The sequence below is a fragment of the Dicentrarchus labrax genome, unplaced genomic scaffold, assembly GCF_905237075.1.
Source record: "Dicentrarchus labrax unplaced genomic scaffold, dlabrax2021, whole genome shotgun sequence".
Classification (NCBI taxonomy): Eukaryota; Metazoa; Chordata; class Actinopteri; family Moronidae; genus Dicentrarchus; species Dicentrarchus labrax.
Genome location: NW_026136724.1, coordinates 12,244,232 through 12,252,972, shown reverse-complemented (window position 1 = coordinate 12,252,972; position 8,741 = coordinate 12,244,232). Strand labels below are relative to the sequence as shown.

The window sequence follows — 8,741 nt, the reverse complement described above, 5'->3', positions numbered from 1 at the left end:
AACCTCTCGTGTCAACTTTGCCCTGAGTTTTCTTTATCAAATCCAGTGAGAGATTTGAGTTAAACAGCCCGACTTACGAGAAAAGACCTCTTGTAAAACTGGAAACTGGAGACCTTGTGTGTGTGTATTTGTGTGTAAAGGTGTGCCTGTGTGTGGCACTTTAAAAACAAACCAAAAAAAAAAAAAACTTTGACAGACAAATGAAACAAGAGATATGCGGCAGGTTGAACAGGCGTAATTCATAATTTATTGAGCAGCACTGACGTTACAACAGGGAACAAATGAAGCAGAGAACACAAAAGAGCATTATTTATTACAGGAAAAAAGTTTAGCCTGAGGGGGGTGGATACAGTAGCACAACACTCATACATTAAACCTACTGTACACAAACACACTACATTATTGCAGCTGTCAGATGAAAATCCCATTACTCCAATTCTGATGATTTTCATGTTTTTACCTGAAGTTGAAGATTATGTGACCTTGTACAAGTTTCACAACCCGAGGACTCATGAAAGCTATTGCATAATTAAACAAATGTACTCCTCTTAAAGTGAAAATGAGGCTGTTTCTGTGTTATTTCACAGAATATTTTGACATTTTGGAAATGTGAGGTTTACTGCACAGTCAGATCATAAGCGAGGAACGTAGGAAAACGCATACACACCCTCGGGCGAAATGGAGGATGGTAGCAATCTATTCAAACACAACTTCCCCTTCATAAGCCAGTACTGTTTTCAATAATGCAGGCTCTTTCCCATAGATGCCATGGTGGTTGATTCCCACCTTTAGATTCCCATGGACCCCCGCTGGTCCAGGATCGAATCCTCTTTCAGCCTCCACTAATGTGTCTCTACTGCTCTACTATTCTCTCAGACCTTCTCATATCTCTATAAAGAAGGGAGAAAAAAAACCCTATGTAGGAGTGGGAACCTGAAAAATAAATTAAACTGATAATGCAAGCAGAAGAAACTTCCCATCCCACCCACTGAATATTAGATCATAACAACTTACAGCCTTGAATAAATCATTAAACCTTAGCAGACCATATCTATTGCAATTTCATCTTGAATAATTATCCACCTCATGTCGGTGCAGAAGTAATGTCACACAATTGCAAGCATGTGTCAAATTCTTGTAATATCCAGGTATTAATAATTCAGTTCTTGGTTTTCGACAACAGCCCATTTAGGCTTTATTCAGATTTGGCTCGGGAGGAGAGAGCGGGCAGTTTATTTTATAGCAAATACAAACAGAAGGTTGACATTTAAACCCAACCCCCATGGCACCCCATTGGACCCAACAGGAACAGGATAATTTGAATTTCTTGCTTAATTGGTTGACACTGAGTTCAGTCTAGGCAGAGAGTTACCATTATTAGTCATTTTGAGCTGGCCAAAATGTCCTGGACCCAATTTGTGAAGGGTGACAGGAATTTAAGGGCTTTGCACAGAGTGGAGATACAGCGTTTGAGGCTGGTGCTAAAAGCATTAAAGGAACAGCGTTTGTCTGATCAGTTCCTTACAAAGACGTACGTATGTGAATTTACCAGAATTTTACAGTTAATGTATCCAGGGGCAGATCTAGAGAGGCAGCGGCTGCCTCCCCTCTAGAGCTACCTCTGTACCTATCTTGAAATGTCTTCAGTTACCTGTCAGCTCTATGGAGCGATTTAATGTCTTTCAACTCAGTGTTTTTGTTCACTCTCACTGCTCTCAGCAGCAGTTTTCAGCCAAAAAGCTCTAAAAACTACTGCCTGCCCAGACAGACACAGTTATCAACTACAGCTGGTGAACATAGTGGATCATTTAGCAGCTAAAGAGGCAGATATTTCCTTTGGTAGTTGGTGGAGACCAAAACAGAGCTAAAAGGTGACTCAATATTGATATTCCTAAGTTGGACAGAATTTGCTGAATGTGTTTCCTTTATAAAGTTATATTGTGTCAGAGTTGTTTTACAGCTTCTTTGTGCTGCCCCCAATTGGCCAGAGGCATCAGTCAATGCAGGTTTAAGCCAATTAAATCATATATATGATATTATAAGATATTCTGAAAAATACATTGTCATCAATCTAAAAACTGTCAGTTTTTCTTTGCTCAAAGGACAGCAATAGCATGTGAAATTAATGTTTGTGAAGTGCAATATCTCACATATTACCTGTCCAAATTCCCATACAAAACAATTCTCACCTTTGCACCATAGCATTTTGTACAGAGTGTGTACATTATTAAACAACAGACCTACCTCCGCACGGCGTTTCATTTCAATTGTGGCAACCCACTCCTCTTGAGCTCTATTTTGAGAACTTTTCAGCTCCAGTTTTGTACGCCGACCCCGGGGCAGAGGAATGCAGGAATGAGTTTGAAATTCAGGGCACGTGCAGCCAGCATGCAGGTGGGAAATCTTTGTGAAAAGTAGGTCTGTTCTGCTCAGATTGATTTGTCAGCCCAAACTTGCTGTACATTCTGCTCTATTGTCCTCAAACCAATTGTTCAATTAAGTATAATAACCATTAATGAAGTCATTCTAAATAAAAAAATCTGGTAAAAGAAAAGAAACAGTACCCACTCTTTGCAGCGATTACCCAGTACTATTTTTACTGTGTGCACATTCTTGATAATGGGCAACACAGTGATGTGAACATGGCATCTGTCATATCCACAGGAAGCTCGCTGTGTGTGTTGGCCAGCGCGTTGAGCACTCACCGCGTGTTTAGTGGCTTCTACTCCTACATGAACCCATCTACCATCACGTAGGAATAAAAAGCCATAAGACACAACAGCAATCTCACAGGAGGGAGGAGAAAGAAGGAAGGAGGAAGGAATATTAACAGAGGGCTCCGCGTCGCCAAAAATAAAGGAGGGGTTGTGCTCTCACCAGGGAGGGAGGTAGAGGAAAGGAAGGAAAGTGCAGAAAGTGATCTCCAAAAGGGCAGGGAACTGGGGATTGCATGGTTGAGGAGGAAAAGTGGATTTGAAGAGGAAGGAGAAAAAGGAGCTGATTTCACAGTCATTCAAAAGGCAGAGGTAACCCACAGGTGACAGTATTTACAAGACCATGCTCTCTGTTTGTCTTTCCCTCTGTTTGATTATGTGCTTCTGTGTGCAGCAGATGAATATGTATTGCAGGCATTGCTAGACTCTGAAATTCCTCTGTGTGTAAACTATATTTGATATGCTAGAAGCAAACTGCTCTGATGAACCTAACCAAACTCCATCTGCTCTGCCTCCAAATACACACATTTCTTAGTCTTAAAGGCACATGTTTTGATGTGTAGTTTAAGGCAAATGCACGCTCGTCTTCCTTCAGATGTTGCACAAATGAATATCTATGCCTTAAAACTAGTCGTGCTTCTAGTAACATCCTTTTCATATTCTCTGTTCACGGCTCTCCTGCAGTAGGAAGCCAGTCACGCCTGTGTGTAAAGGGGTTACAGTACGAGTGTATGCACGCACAAGTCAGGCACGTCCAGATAAATATGTATGACTCCACCGCGGTAGGTTTCCTGCTTTGTATGCTAATGATCTTATACAAGTTTAATAATGCAACTGTGGTGCACTGAGGGTGGAGGAGGTGGAGGAGGTAGTGGTGGGGGGGCTGACACACCGAAGAACGGACCTGCGGATCCTCACAAACCCTTGCTCTGTTAGGGCTCACGAGACGAGGCATGAGTAGTGAGGTAACAGATTACAGTTAATCTTACTAATAAGGCTGGAGAAAGGTTGGGTTTCAAAGCACTCATGTTTCAAGGGTGCAAAGGTTGCAGTTATTCTTGATAAAATAGGCCATTTGGTAATGTATTCGACAAAGGACATAGACAGAAAACCTCATTTGAAAGGCTATTATAGTGCTGTTCAAATACAAACCTACAAATAAGTATTTAGTGCAATTCAATTATTTATATTCTATGAATATTTGCTGGATTTTAATGAGAGGATGAAAACACAATTAACTAAAGAAACCTATTATGTTGCCAAAATAGTGTAATCCATCACTGAGTAAGTAAGTAGTACTGTTTAAGTACTGTTAGAAAAAAGTACTTTTATATACCAAAATATGTAAAATGTCATACTGTCTTATAAACTAGTTTAGTAATAGTAGCTCACTTTAACCAGGTGCAACATTGTAATGCTGCATACATGTGAATTCACCAGTAATAATATATTATTTGATAATATATAATTGTACAACATTGAGTACTTTAAGTACATTTTGCTGATAACAGATTAACATTTTTAAATGCAGGGCGAGTATTTCTACTTTCGCTATCACTACTATTACTTAAAGCCCTTGTAAGGAAAGAAAGAGTCTACTGGCAGTACTTGGGTACATTTTGTGGATAGTTTTCTTGCAATGTAACATAATTTGACATCGCTTTTTTTTCCTGAATAGTGGATGTGTATACTTCTTCCATCACTTCACATATCACATTTAACAGATTTATTTAGTAATCTAACGTGCAAATGATTATAGTCCTTCAGTCTACCTGGTGATACTATGACTAAGCAGAGGCTTAGAAGATATTTTATAGAAGGAAGTGTGATGAGCTTAGTGTGACTGTTTGTCTACACACTGTGTTATCTGAAACACATCCTTGTGTCAGGTGAGGCGATGTTCAGGTTCCCGGTGTCGCAGATCTCAACTCCTGAAGGAATCCTGCGGCAAACACAGAAGAGGGGAGAGAAGAGATGTGAGGTGTGTTCACAAAGAAGAATAATTCAACCTGTGGAGTGAAAACTTTATTACTCCACCGCGGCTGCTTGGTTATTTAATGAGTCAATCTTATGGCTTCATTATTGAATTAAGGGTCATTATCTTGTGTTTGCTGAGTACCTCCAATAACAAGTGCACGCCGGAAGAAAATTTGCACATAGTTTGAGCTGTCAATCATAAAAATCTTTTCCTTCATCCTGAGAAAATCTTAAAGAGCTCACACACTGTGGCTTTACAGACACACCCACAACTTACAGCTTTAAACAACCATTAACCACAAACCAATTATGTCCCTTGTTAAGTAGCAACTACTTCTTGATGATGAGTGCGGTTTACAATGCCTAATGAAAAGTTAATAGTGAGCACATTCCTGCACCTGCCAACGCCTCCACTGAGGTTAAAATTGTTGACAATAGGTAGATTCAGGATTAAAACTATTAGGTGAATTGGTAAAATTCTCCATATGCATGCCTGTAAGAATACTGTACCTATGAGAGATGTACCGGTCGTCCAAAAAAAATAAGTTTAGCTTTTAATTTGTCATCTAAAAGGCTCTGGAAATTGTTTGGGATAACACTCCACACAATGAGCTGTGACATCTTCATTGAAAAATGATTGATTGGGCTGCCAGGGAGAGAGGCTGTTTGAGAGACAGATCACTCAAACAGTCAAGCTGTAAAAGCCCAATAATATGATGAATGGTCTATTTACCCAACAGATGAGGAGAGACTTGCATAAAGATTAAACGTGCAGTTTTCGGACGTGTCCTGGTCACAGAATAGATTGAAAATTTGAATAATATGTCTGTGTTCTCTGTCAGGGAGCAAGTTGGAAATGAATTTAAGTTGCGAGTGATTTTCGCCTGCGAATAATGCTGCTCGGCTCATTTATCACCTCAGATTGTCTTGCAGCGGGGGCAAAAAAAAAATGGGTTTATCGATTATGAGGCTTCACACCTGTGTGGATTTCCACCTGCAAAAAATACAACCCTCAAAGGACCCTTGGTGGCTCGTGTCAAAGGATGCTTTAAGAAAAAGTGTGGATATTTGTGATTAAATCCCTCTACGTAGAACTTTTTACACAAAGAAAGTTTAAGCCACATTAAACCATTATAGCAAAACCGTTATTAGTTACCCATTATTCTCCTTCACGGGAGGCCCTTGTGTCTATATACTCATGTATCATAAATGGACCATTTAACACATATAACATGCACAAACTGTATGTAAGTTAAGCCACTAATCACTTAACCAAACAATGTCTCAGAGGATCGTGAGCGTGTGTTGATATAGTGACCCAATTTTTTACACATAGCATCTATAATTGATGTGCAATAGATGTAGCAGCCTCAGATCTGATAAGGGCTTGGCTCTGATGGATCTCCAGATAGGCTTTCGCGGGGGGAACAGATGTAGAGTCGTGCATCAGAGAGGGATGGGGTTGCCTGTGATCGTTTCCACCCTGCAGCGAACAAAATAGCCCTCATATATCCCTGTAATCTGCATTAGCGCCGGAGCACAAGCCAGGAGACAGCACAGAGGGGGATGAGTAATGGGGCTACCGCTGATTTGGCAGGCCTATATTACACCTCAAAACTGAGGCATGCCCAACTGGCGAGAATATGAAATGAGGATGTCACAAATGAACATCATCCCCCCGGAACGCAGTATTTATCAGGCGATATTACACCCAAAAACATTTTTTTGAGCAAGCGACAGGCCGTTCTTGCTTTTTCCTGTTGTTCCAGTGGCTTAAGTAGCCGAAATAGCTAATAGCTAATAGCTTCTCTCATTGGTGGAAATAAACTAAGTACATTTTTGAGATTCTTGTACCTCATTTGAGTATGTCCATTTTATCCTCCTTAATACTGTACTTCTGCTCCACTACAATATACTATTGTTTTTACTCCACATTTAGGTCTAATTATTATTTTCTATGAAACAAACGAACAAACAACAGGTGACAATGCTTTGGTTAAGATTTGGTTCGATTTAGGCTCAAAAAGAGGACGGTTAAGTTTAGGAAAACATTGTGGTTTGGGGGAAAATGACTAATTTGATGAGGTTAGGGAAGCTTCATTGGCAGAGTTGCAATAATGAACACTTGATAAAGGTTAGTTGTGTTAAAGTCTGATGTTTTGTTGACCCTGCCCAACACCCCGACATCCTGCTTAAAGACTTTGTTGCTCTATAACACTGTATAACTGTATAACACTGACTTCCTTACGTGCCCTTGCCTCAAGGCTTTGTCACTTAAATGTTATTTCAAGTAGTTTGGGGCCAGTTACTTAAAGGACCGATGTTGTCGTTCTTCTCGGGGCGACCACCTTTGAGTGATTCCACCTCTAAACCTCTCAGATAGTTCCCTTTAAATAACGGTGTGAGGTCTGAAGAGGTCAAACTCAAATTAAAGTTCACCAGAAAAGCAAGAAGAGAAAAGTCCCAAAAATAAATAGATTTCTGCAGCAGAACTTCTACTTTTCGGTCTCATTAATCATCTCGTGACCCCTTGGGAGGGATTCGACCTCAAGGTAGTGAACCTCTGACTGTAAACGCCAATCAGTATCCGCGACAAGTCCACTTCTCTCTCTCAAGTACACGGAAACATGCCGAAGCAAATATCACTCTGCTTGCTGTTTCATGGGAACTTTAAACTAGCTCCACCTCATGCAGCTAATAAGATATCAGTGGCTATCAAGTGCTTTTATTTTTTAAAACTTTGCATACATTTAGTTGTTAACACTTCTGTGTGAAGTAAAGACTTTAACTTGTAATTGAGTACTTTTACTTAAGTGAAGTATTTCTTCCACCTCTGGCTTCTCTTCACTGGTACATTTCAGCTTGCTTTCTATTCTCAGTAGGCTGTGGGATGAGTAATGACCTAACACTGCTTTGGCATCTTCTGTCTGTATTACAACCAAAAAACCCGAGCCACGAGCAACTCTCCGACTGGCGAGAGTATGAACATGAGCTCGGCGCCAGGGCAAGAAACAAATGTTTCTGTCCAGCAGCAGCCACAGTGGTGTGTACATCCTAAAAAAAAAATCACATCCAAAATAAGGGGTATTACACTCTAGACCCAAAGGGGGAAAGCAATTAGTTACATCTACTTTATGTCTCTAGAACTTTCTTATTCCTCCTTCTGAATCAGCCTTAACAGAAGAGAAATAAGCAGTGAAGTTATTTTTACCGGGATATTTTTAATTATGTGAGTAAATTTTTGCAAGACAAGAAACTAGCTGTAACCCACATAGCAGAAATCTTTTCATCTCATCTCAACAGAGCTAAATCCTAATAAGTGAGGATATAAAATGAGAGCATAACAAACACAGTGGTTGGTATTAAACTCTTGTAATGGCTTGTAACAGGATATGCTTACTTGCTATCTGAAATTAAAGCGTAGATATTACATCCCTTGAGGCCAATCAAGTAGTTATGTGTATATTCTGCTGGGACATTAATGTACTCCTACGAAGCGTGTGCTTGTGTGCTCAGTGTGTTTGTTGTTGCCCTGCATGTCTGTGTGAAAGTAGTTTAATTTCCTCTCATAATTCATGGTTTCCCACATTAATAGATTGATTCTGGTGCACTCGTGTTTCTATTTACAATTAAAATATCTCATAAAGAAAACACACAGCTCAGGGAAAGAATACAGTATCTGGTAATGTTGTTATTTTTGCTCTACTTTGAATAGAAATGTGATTATCAGGACAGGAGCGATAGCACGCGGCAAACATAACAAATGGTGCAAAACTTTGACTTCTTTATCAGATACAACCGAATCATTTAATCAACACTAGTGCCTGAAAGCATCGGCATATGGTGGCATTAAATTTACATTATGGAGTGACATGTAGCAGGAGCGTCTGTGCTTCAACCCATCAGTTTTCTCCTCAGCCTTCACAGGATATGTATGCTGCTGCTGCTGCTGTTGCGTGGCTTTTCATTATCTGAGCGACAAATCAGCAAAATGGAAATGTTGTAATGAGTCCAAACAATGAGAGCAGGAGTGCTACCTCAGATAATAAG

At 40.0% G+C, this 8,741-nt stretch overlaps 1 long non-coding RNA gene across 1 annotated transcript in view; it reads right to left on the bottom strand.

Moving 5' to 3' along the window:
* Window positions 1-224: 224 nt before the first annotated feature.
* Window positions 225-8,741, bottom strand: part of LOC127359221 (uncharacterized) — a 50,314-nt gene continuing 41,797 nt past the window's right edge. Inside the window, exon 3 of the long non-coding RNA XR_007882618.1 lies at window positions 225-4,656. This is a non-coding gene — a long non-coding RNA (uncharacterized LOC127359221). The remainder of the gene's footprint in view (window positions 4,657-8,741) is intronic.